The sequence below is a fragment of the Lissotriton vulgaris genome, unplaced genomic scaffold (genome assembly GCF_964263255.1).
Source record: "Lissotriton vulgaris unplaced genomic scaffold, aLisVul1.2 SCAFFOLD_7719, whole genome shotgun sequence".
Lineage (NCBI taxonomy): Eukaryota > Metazoa > Chordata > Amphibia > Caudata > Salamandridae > Lissotriton > Lissotriton vulgaris.
Genome location: NW_028243633.1, coordinates 50908 through 56794, shown reverse-complemented (window position 1 = coordinate 56794; position 5887 = coordinate 50908). Strand labels below are relative to the sequence as shown.

The 5887-nt window shown below is 55.5% G+C and overlaps 1 long non-coding RNA gene across 1 annotated transcript; it reads right to left on the bottom strand.

Moving 5' to 3' along the window:
- Nucleotides 1–1208: 1208 nt before the first annotated feature.
- Nucleotides 1209–2652, bottom strand: LOC147668279 (uncharacterized). The gene is made up of 3 exons (XR_015304135.1): nt 2083–2652; nt 1597–1981; nt 1209–1322 (listed from the first exon to the last, which is right to left on the bottom strand). It is a non-coding gene; the product is annotated as an uncharacterized LOC147668279 (long non-coding RNA).
- Between the last annotated feature and the right edge of the window lie 3235 nt (nt 2653–5887).

The following is a 5887-nucleotide window of genomic DNA, read 5'->3' as shown; positions in this document are numbered from 1 at the left end:
ACTTCAAACAGGCCCCCATGTCCATAGAGAGGGTGGTGGTGGTGGGTGGGGTGTGTGAGGGGTCGGAACTACAACTTCCAACAGGCCCCCATGTCCATAGAGAGGGTGGTGGTGGTGGGTGGGGTGTGTGCCAATGCCGACTGAATGTCAACCATAAATACATGTACACGTATAGGCAACATTACTCATCATCACATTATTCTTTTGCAGGGGATCCTAATCTGACTTCCGCCATTGACACCAGGCCTCCAGCATCCCCAAACTCCGAGCACTCATGGGACGATAGTGCAGCCAACTCCGGGGCAGAGGATGGTGCCGGACCAAGCACCCAGCCAGGGACCTCTGCCACGCAGGTCACACTTGCAACTACAACAACGGGCACTGGCATCACAACAACACCGGCGACTCGGACCTGCACAGCTGCCTCCAGCACCACCTCGACCACCACCACTACTACCACCACTTCTGCCCCTGCCACCCTGCCCAACCCCGCCGCCAACGCTGGGCCAGCGCCATCCCAGCCACGCCGGGAGACAGTCAGGCAACCCACCACTGCAAGGGCAGATCCTGCAGGCAGGAGCAGGGCGGAAAGAAGGGCAGATGACACAACACTGATTGCTGTGCAACAGTGCCATGAAGCACTAGTCCGGGTGGAGGCGGGCTATGCACGTAGCCAGGAACATGCAGACCGGGCCCACCAGGACTTTGTGGAAAACACCGCCATGTTGGGGGCCATCGAGAGGCGGCTTGGCCAACTGGTCGACATTTTCAGCGCCAGGGCATCCGCCAACACCACCCCCCCCCCCCCCCCCCTCAAACATCGGCACCGGCCACAACACCGCCACCGCCGACTGCGCCCCTGGCGGCGGATGTGGTACCGGATCAGCCTGCGCCCCTAGCTGACCCCGTCCCGGCACAAAGACGGAGGGGCCGTCCGAGGAACAAAGTCGCTGAGAGCAGTGTTGGAGCACATGGCACACGCTCCAAGAAGAGCCGACAGTGACTCTTTGGAGTACGTGAGCCTCCGATCCTACCTGGAAAGTATCCGGTCCCACCTCCCACAGGCCTGCTGCAGTAGGCACACACCACCCTATGTGGTGTCTGCACGGCCATTTCATCCACCATTACCTTGGACAGTCACTCCCCCACCCCTTCACTCCTTTGTAAATATGCACCTACCCCTATGCACAATCTGTAAATAAATACCACTTACTCACTCAATGATGTGTTGCCTCCATGTTTATTCACATGATTGCATCAGAAACAGACGTAACCAGGTTCAGGGATCCAACAGGTACAGAATCATGCCGCAACGGAGTGACCTAGGGAAACATAGAACCCGCAAACAGACGTTAGTAAACAGCATCACACTCATCCCAACTCACTGCAGTGCAACTTACAACAAACCACACACATCACTACACGAATGGCTGACACTACACACATCATGGAGAAGTGCATGTACTCATAAATGAAGACACACACACACATGCATACATCACATAACAAAACACATAGATGATCCCCAACACAATGACACCAGAGCAGCAAACCTACACAGGGCATACACAAGCAGCACAAGAGGGGCACACTCACAGTCAAGGGAAGTAGCGTTCTATGAGCTGGCGCCTCTGGTCCACACCTTCCTCCTCACCACTATCCTCATCAGTCGACATGGCTGGGTCGGGAGGGCGAGGAACTTGCTGTTCATCTGGGTCCAAGATCAGTGCAATGTTATTTCGCACAGCCAGGTTGTGGAGCATGCAGCAGGCCATCACAATCTTGCATACTTTGCCAGGTGCGTAAGGCAGGGCCCCTCCAGTCTTATCTAGGCACCGAAACCTAGACTTAAGCAGGCCAAAAGTTCGTTCCACCACTCGACGTGTCCTACCATGGGCATCGTTGTATCGCATTTCTCCTGCTGTGGTGGGATTGCGAATTGGACTCAGAAGCCAAGGCCTGTTTGGGTAAGCCGAGTCGCCTGTGTATGTGGGAATTAGAGAGAGAGACAGACATCAGTACCTGAACATGTGGCCACACCAAGCCACCCAGATATCACTCCAGTCACCACAGCATACTCACCAACAAGCCAGGCTTGTGCCGGACGCAGATTTGCCATCAGTCGTGGGACTATGCTGCTCCGCATGATGTGGGCGTCATGTGCAGAGCCAGGAAATCTTGCACACACATGTGAGATAATGTTGTCGGCCTGGCACACCACCTGCACGTTAAGGGAGTGGAAGTGCTTCCGATTCCGAAACACCTGCTCACGTGCCCGTGGCGGGATGATCGCAATATGCGTGCCATCAATTGAACCCACAACGTGTGGAATGCGACCCAGTGCATAAAAGTCTGCCTTGACCGCTGCCAACTCTGCCGCCTGTGGAAAATGTATGTACTCATGCTTGTACAGCATCATGGCTGTTAGCACATCCTTGAGTACCGTGCTGAACATGGCCTGTGACATTCCCCCGGCATGTCCTATAGTGTACTGGAATGTGCCTGTTGCAAAAAAATGGAGTGCCGCCATCACCTTTTGGGTGGGTGAAATTGAGCCTGGATAAGTTCTCCGCGGCTGCAGGTGAGGAGACAACTTGTTCACTAGCTCCAGCAATCGACGTCGATCAAGCCTGAATTTCCGGACCACCTCCTCGTCCACCATGTCCTCCAGCACAGTATATGGGCGATGGACCTTTTGAGCCCTCCTGTGTGGGAGTAAATGGAATGGAAGTCAATTCACATACAACGCATGTCTGTGCAACTCACTGACATGTCACCGCACTCTATCCAACATGTAATTGTCAGTGTACGATTTGCCTATGTGTGACACCTCAGATTGTCACAACAACATGGATTGACGTAGCAATGTGCACCCACCAGCTACATGATGTGTTGCAACATTGACAATGCACTCTGTTGCACCTCAACATCACTGCCAACAAGGCATGTGACATGACCCAAAAGTCGATTTACAAAAGGGGGTGGTGATGAACAGAGTGTCTGAATTGAGCAGACCACTCTTACCCAGTCCAAAGATCAGGGCTTGATCCATCACCGTTATTTATCTCACTGCCCCATCCCAGCTCAGAACCTGGCTATATGCAAATCAGTCTGTCCCTGGCCCAGTGCATCATGGGAACAGGGCAGACTAAACTACCAAGCCAATTCTTTACCAGAAAGGAGACAAGCTACCGGGGACCGGTTTCTGGCATTTCAGCCTCTTCGGCCCGGCTTGCTTGAATCCTGATGGAGCAGTGAGAAAGGGACTCATGTCTGAGTATACCCTGCCACACCTATAGTGGCCAAAATCGATTTACAAAAGGGGGTGGTGATGAACAGAGTGTCTGAATTGAGCAGACCACTCTTACCCAGTCCAAAGATCAGGGCTTGATCCATCACCGTTATTTATCTCACTGCCCCATCCCAGCTCAGAACCTGGCTATATGCAAATCAAACCTAGCCCATGACCGCCGTGCCAGGGCTGCCAGGGCACGGCGGTAGTGGAGGGGGCCTGAAGCGGCGGTAGTTGGCACGGCCGCAACGGCGGTCATGGGCTAGGTCTGGCACGGCGGTAGTGGAGGGGGCCTGAAGCGGCGGTAGTTGGCACGGCCGCAACGGCGGTCATGGGCTGGGCCTGGCACGGCGGTAGTGGGTAGAGCTGGGCCGGCCGGTGTAGGCTGGCTGATGCTATGTCACTGTAAGGGGGGTCATGAAGAGGCATGTGCATGGACATCAGCTTATGGCTGTTTTGGCTTCCACCTCCCCCGCCGAATACGTGCCCCGCCATGGTGGCGCCACTCTTACAACTTTGTTGCAAATGATGCATCCGTCCCGGTCTCTAGCACGTGCAGTTGCCGGTGTGTGAGCGTGACGGTCTGTGCAAGTGCAGCCAATGGGAGGTGTGGACATGGGCCACGGATGGCCAATTGCAAGTACCGTATGGTGTTCACCGCAACACCAGGGCCAATCATTGGCCCAATTCCAAACACGCTCTCACGGCGGACCAATGGCTGGCGCCGTATGCCACTGACATGGCCACTGGGCCCTATATATGTGTGATGTGCAAAAGCAAACTTTCTACGATGACCACCGACTGCTGCCTGTGACCATCACCTCCACCTGCTGCTGCGGAGCTGACCACCGACTGCTGCCTGTGACCATCACCTCCACCTGCTGCTGCGGAGCTGGCCACCGACTGCTGCCTGTGACCATCACCTCCACCTGCTGCTGCGGAGCTGGCCACCGACTGCTGCCTGTGACCATCACCTCCACCTGCTGCTGCGGAGCTGACCACCGACTGCTGCCTGTGACCATCACCTCCACCTGCTGCTGCGGAGCTGGCCACCGACTGCTGCCTGTGACCATCACCTCCACCTGCTGCTGCGGAGCTGACCACCGACTGCCGCTCTAGTGCCATACTCCGTGATCTTGCCATGTCGGGAGTCAAAGAGGTCCGGTCTCGTCCCTTCACCGCCGCGGAGCTGGATGTCCTGGTGGAGGCTGTGCTACGCAACTACGGACGCCTGTACGGCGCACCCGGACAGGCGGTAAGTGTCGTGGGGGATGAGTTGTGGTGCATGAGGTGTGATATGGCACCTGGTCTCTGGGAAAGTTGGCGGTGTGATGTGAGAACAACTAAAGTATCGATATGTGCATGGCTGCTGAGAGTAATGTGTTGCTCCTATCTGTGTGACTGGCCAACTGTCCCCTGACTTCCACCCTTTTGTCTCCCATCATGGTAGGTAAAGCTGCACCTTCGCAAGGACGTGTGGAGGAGCATTGCACGTGAAGTACGAGCAGCGGGGGTGTCCAATAGACGACATACACACTGCCACAAACGCTGGGACGACATTTCCAGACTGAGCAAGAATGTAGCGGAAGTGACACTAGGGCTGATTCCACGGACGGCACGTCTGGCCCGACGCTCAATGACCCCTCTCATGCACCGTATCATAGCTGTGACGCATCCTGACCTGTCCGAGCGGTTGCGTGTGGATGAACAGCAACGTGGCGGTAAGCGTACTGTCAGTGTATGTTGCTTGTGAGTGCAATGCATGTATGGTTGCCCACACACATCAGGGTCTTCCGTCTATCGTGAGTCTATTACCAATGGCATGTTGGTGACATTGCCACAGTTAACTTTTCACTTGCACATGCGGAATGTTGAGACGCCACCTGCTAAGCTGTTCAGTTGTCATGCACATGCTGTAGTGCTCCGTCACCCCTTGGCAACACTTGTGTGCTGATGTAGTTCCTCATGCCCAGTGTGCATGCTGTACATGTATTACGGCCAACGCCACAGAATTCCTGTGAGGATGACTGCTTGGGGTGGGCTGTGTGCAGGTTGGGGGATCGATGGACAGTGTCATCAGTGGCTTAAGGGATTCCGCAGCAGTACTGTACGTGTGTGTGCCCATTACTTACACCCATTTCCTGTGCTTTTCAGCTTTGGCAGAGGGCACTCAGCCACAGACGGCGGAGATTACAGAAGGCAATGCATCCGGATCAGACGTGGCGCACACGCAGACTGACACCGAAGGGGGCAGCGGCGGAGAGGGGGACAGAACCGTCCCGGAGGACTCGCATGTGGAGACAACATCGTCATCATCTTCCGACAGTGTTGGTGAGTCAGCACTGTTGTCACAGACTGGGAGTGGGCAACCAGCACCTTCGGTCGGGACACAGCACACAGGGCCCACCCTGCCGGCAACTGCACCATGTACTGTTCGTGCCCGCAGGAGTAGGGGGAGAAGAGTGGCGTTCGGTGTCGGCACCGCTGCCCCAGCCTCGGTGACCCAAAATTCTCTCTGTGCAGAGGCTGTTGATCTGCTGCGACAGCTGTGTGTGGGCCAGACCAATATGATTAATGCATTCCAAGACCACGATA